Source organism: Echinops telfairi, unplaced genomic scaffold, assembly GCF_000313985.2.
Source record: "Echinops telfairi isolate 266 unplaced genomic scaffold, ASM31398v2 ScPeMD7_7458;HRSCAF=8496, whole genome shotgun sequence".
Classification (NCBI taxonomy): Eukaryota; Metazoa; Chordata; class Mammalia; order Afrosoricida; family Tenrecidae; genus Echinops; species Echinops telfairi.
This window is the reverse complement of record NW_022111358.1, coordinates 25,243,283-25,248,555: the sequence shown is the minus strand read 5'-3', so window position 1 is coordinate 25,248,555 and position 5,273 is coordinate 25,243,283.

Sequence of the window (5,273 nt, the reverse complement as noted above, 5' to 3'; positions counted from 1 at the left end):
TCCAATGGTGACGACAGGCCACACCAGAGTAGACATTCTTCCTGTGGGCTCTACGAAGCTGCCAACAGGTTGCCAGCCTTGCCCTTAAGTTCCAGTGGTTATTGAAAGTAATCCTGCCCTACACTGTTCACGTCTTGATCCCTGTGTGAATTCACCCTATTGGCCCCAGAAAGGGAAGACATCACAAACATTTTGAGATGCGATTCGATGAAACTTAGTACCAAGGTTATTGTGGTGACGCTCCGTGCTTTAGAGGTGTGGGGGGAGATGCTGTTGTTGATGCCATCGAGTTGATTGCGACTCAGAGCGACCTTGTCGACAGCAGAACCAGGCACCGCCCAGCCCTGAGCAGCCCCTCGCTTGCAATGTTTGCACCCGTTGTGGCACGCATGGTGTCCATCCATCTTGCCAAGGGCCTTCCTCTTTTCCAATGCCCCGCTACCGCGTAGGACAGCCTTTTCTGGGCCTGGTCTCTCCTGACTCCATGTCCACAGTACATGAGACAAAGCCTCACCACCTTGCTCCTAAGGAGCATTGTGGCTGTACTTCTTTCCAAGCCTGAGTTGTGTGTTCTTTCAGCTGTCCAGGGTGGTTTCCGTCCTTCTTCTCCAGCACCATCACTCAAGGGCATCGATTCTTCTTCTGTCTTCCTTGTTCAATTTTCAACCTCCACATGCACACGAGGTGATTCAAATAGATCATGGCTTGAGTCAGACATCCCTTCGTCCGCAAAATAGCATCCTTGCTTTTCATCACTTCAAAGCTATCCTGTGCAACAGATTTACTCAATTAAATCTGTCCTTTGAGCTCTTGACTGCTGCCACCACGAGCATGACTTGGGGATGCAAGCAAGATGAAATCCTTGACCACCCCAATATTTTCTCTGTTTATCGTGATAGTCCGATTGTGAGGATTTTTGTTTACTTTCCATTGATTCGTAATCCATACTGAAGGCTACAATATTTGGTGTTCATTAGTAAGTACTTCAAGCCCTCCTCACTTTTAGCAAGCAAGGGTTTTATCATTTGCATACTTCAGATTGTGCATAAGCTTCATCCAATCCCAGTATCCTATTCTTCATAATCCAGCTTCTCTGATTATTTGCTCAGCATACATATAGGAAGAAGATACAACCCTGATGCAGACCTTTCCAAATTTTAAATCATGCAGCATTAGTCCCTGTTTGCACAACTGCCTCTTGATCCATATGCAGGTTCCACAAGAGCACAATTAAGTATTCTGGAATTCCCTTTCTTCTCCAGGTTAGCTAGAGTTTGTTATGAATAGCCGTTGGAAACTACGAGCTGCTCTATAGGAGAAATATGAGGCCTTCTGGTCCCATGAAGATGTACAGTCTTAGAAACCTGCATGGACCCTAGAGGGTTGCTGTGAGCCGGGGCCCACTGGACAGCAGTGAGTGGGTTGGGAGCTAAAAGGAAAAAAGACTTGTCTGTCATGGCCGTCAGATTTTTTTAATTTCTCCAGTTGATTCATTTTGGAGGGGGGTTGCACGTGCTAAAGAAACTTGAGCACATATAACACTCTGATGGAGAATTTTATATTAGAATCACCCTGCGTTATTAGCGTTAAAAGATAAGCTCTGTCATTGGCCTGAACTGGACACCCTGAACAGCTGAGGAAAGACAAGCTTCCCAAATTTCCTTCTAGCTCTAACCTACTTTCATTTTATTGATAGAAATACATTGATTCTGATACCAGTATTAGACTAATGAGACATCTGACATTGACATCGTGTCAGAATGCCACATTTGAGACATCTGTGTTTTAAGCAGGAAAAAAAATGTTTGCTTCGATAGTCATTTATTCTACAAAGATTATTTACTAAGCCCCCATTCTGTGCCAGACATTGCTCTGGACTTGGGGAACTGGCGCAATGAACGAAACAGACAACAATGTCTGCCTTCAAGGAGCTTACATTCTGAAACACAATCGTTATTTCTCTAGTATATCCGTGCCTATCATGTCTTGGGAAAGACAGCCCAAACTATTATAGGTTTATTAAGCTTCTCTACCATAAAACATGGGAAAATACTAATGGCATGCAAATGCATGACACAGGGATCGTCATTTTAACCTTACCACCTCCACCACCAAAATTCCAGTGTAACCTATTCTGTCCACTCCTTCCACTAAAGAAAGTCATTGCTGAGTCTTCTGTCCTCTGGGTGGCCCAAGAGGCCGGTCCAGCAAAAGTGGAGAGACCAGGGCATGACCCGGAGGACAAGGGTCCTCTCCCTGCCCTTCTGGCCTCAGCAATCCCCTGCACAGGCGGCTCCGCCAGGGCTAGGGGGTGGGGGGACTCCAAGTCATTTCAGGGCTGAACTCTCCATGAACCTGGATGGGAAGGGGTAGGGGCGGGCTGAGCAGAACCAGCAGGGGCAGGCTCGGGAGGGGAGGCTTCTGGGCAAATCTCTGGCTGAGTAAATAGTAAGCTGCCTCATCTTCAAGGTGGGGGTTGAAATGGAGCTGTCAGGCCAGAGTAAACTAAAGGGAGCACTGGGCCCCCATGGAGCAGAGGGTACATGCTTTGTGGGTCTCCCTCCCTCCCCAATTCCCCGGCAGGCGGAATGCGCTATGGGGCTTGGAATTTTCTGGACTCAGGCCAGTGATCTTGAGAGCGGGAGGGAAATGGACTAGGGGATGGGTGTGGGAGAGAAAGAATGATTCTAATTAGTTCTAACTAAGCCAGTAGAATATGTCCAACAGGGTGCTACGTCAGCCCCAGATGTGACATTCTTCCTTACCTACATCTTCTATCCTCAGGGGAAGGGATGAGTCAAGCCACTGTGAGGTAATGCGATGTATATTAAAGATAGGGAACGCAGGGCCAGGTAAGTTAAAATAGCTAACCTGAAGATACACAAGAGGCTCCTAGTAGAACAAACTCAGATCTCTAGACTTCCTATAAAATTACTCATTTTTTGAAGCAGAATAGCAAAAAGCCTACACATCTGGAAGGCTGTGCTTGTTGAGCCATGCAAGGAAGTCCTTACAGGGATGACCGAATGATTAAACTATCTGGTGCAACTCTAGAGATCATCAGTCTCATGAACTGCAGTGAGAGTGGGCCTCCTACTGAAGTGATAAAACTTGCGTCTTGCCGATCTCTCATTATAATACTGCACTATAAGCTGATAGTCTGTGGGACTCTCCTGAAGCCTTTCATTCTTAATTATTGTGTTCCTCGGCACTAAGTCCCCTGAGGACGAATGGTACCAGATAGGTCAGTCTGGTGGGGATGTCAGTGTCGTTCAGCAGGACGTTCAACAGGACCACGGCTGGAGGATGTCTGCTTCCATTATGCCCAGACCACAAAAAAAGCTCTAGAAAATGATCTTCTCTATGAATGTATGAAATAAGAAATGCCCACAAAGTAGTTTAAAATGCCCTGTGTGTTGCTATAAGCACATCTCACATATCATCTCGCTTGTTCTTCAACATACAAAGAATTCATATGTCAAGAAATGAAGGCCCGGGATGTTTGGGTGCCTGACATAATCTCATCCAGTTAGTGAAGGGAACGACATTGAAAAGTTGTTACCACACTGATAAGTTGTCCTCCAGAACCCTTGTTCTCGATCCCTCTAAATCAGAAATGTGGAGTGTCTGCCTTCAAGACTTCTTGTCCAGCTTTTCCTCATGAGGAAGGGGAGGGAAGAGTGGAGCATAGGAAACTGGGGCCAGGAGCCTCTTCTGAGGTCAGAACCAAGGGTCGGAAGAAGGGGGCTAAGTCAGGTACACCTGAGGCTACGGAAAAGGAAATCCAGTCTGTCTCATTGCTCAGTGTGAGACGTCAGTGTGTGGGTACCCCAAAGGGTCATAATGAACCCTGTAATAGACTGTGGACTATAGGTAAGGGAGGGGGCATGTCTCCTGTATTAATGAGAATTACTATAGATAACGCTTATAAACTAGAAATTGCTCCAAGTATTTTTAATGTACTAATTCATTTAACCCACACAACAACCTTATGAAATAGGTACTACTATTATTCCCATTTTGCAGATAATGAAATCGGGCATTGGCCATGAGACTAGGGAGAGGCAGAGTTCAGATTTGAACCCAAGAACCCTGGAGCTTGCATTTTTTTCAACGCCTTCACTCATCGCCCTAACTTATCGCAAGCATCTCTCAGCTGCCCAGAGATTCCACCAGCTTCTACATCAGCGGTTCTCAGCCCGTACCCTTACACAAGGGTTGCCTAAGACTATCAGAAAACTCATATTTCCGATGGCGTGAAGACTGTTACCCATGCTTCAAGACAACATTTCATTGATTTGTCATTAGAAATAAATATTTCACAATATGGAATGACATATTGTTTTTGTGATCCATCACTATGCTTTAATTAGGTTCCATTTGTAACCATGAAAATGCATCCCGCATAGCAGCTATTTACATGACGATTCATAACAGGACCAAAATGACAGTGATAAAGTAGCAAAGAAAATAATTTTAGGGTTGGGGTCACCACCACAAGAGGAACTGTATGAAAGGGTCCTGGCATGAGGAAGGTTAAGAAGCATTGATTTACATGTTCCCGCCCTCTCTAACTCCCCATCCTCACCAACCCTGGGGTGTTGGTACAAGAAAGATTCATAACAAAGAAACGTGAACTAACAGTAAAAAGAGTTCCAGGACTTTTTAAACCTCTCTTTCATTCTCTCTCTCCTCCAGGAGATCAAAGGGCCTCACAGTTGGGAGACCAAATGCTGAGGAAAAAGGCAAATGAAAGAGGAAAAGTTCACACTGTGGGCTGACAAACAGATGGTGCTGAGAGTTGGGTGAGATGGAGGCCTGACCACCTCCAAGGAGAGGCCGAGGGGTTCCCCCAGAAACCCTGACAAACTTTCAACCAGCCCCCCAGAGGTTTGCAGTGAATCCCTCGAAGTGTCAAGACCAAAAAATTAATAATATATTTTAAGATTCTTATTTTTAAACTGAATATCTTTTTTGAGATCTGGTAAGTGGAGAGGTGAAAGTAGAGGACTTCTAACGTTGCCAAATATGTACTTTCAGATTTTGTAGCAAACATTATTTCCCCACTCAGGTCTGTTATGGAAAAAAATAGCGAGAGCTGTTTCAAAGGCATGGGGAAAGGTCGATGAGCAAAACAGCTTGGCATCTATTCTAGAAATTTTGACAGCAAAGGCCTTCCATTTACTTCCATTGTGTGAGATTTGGTGGTGGTGGTGGTGGTGGTGGTGGTGGAGGTGGAGGTGGTGGTGATGGAGGTGGTGGTGGTGGTGGTG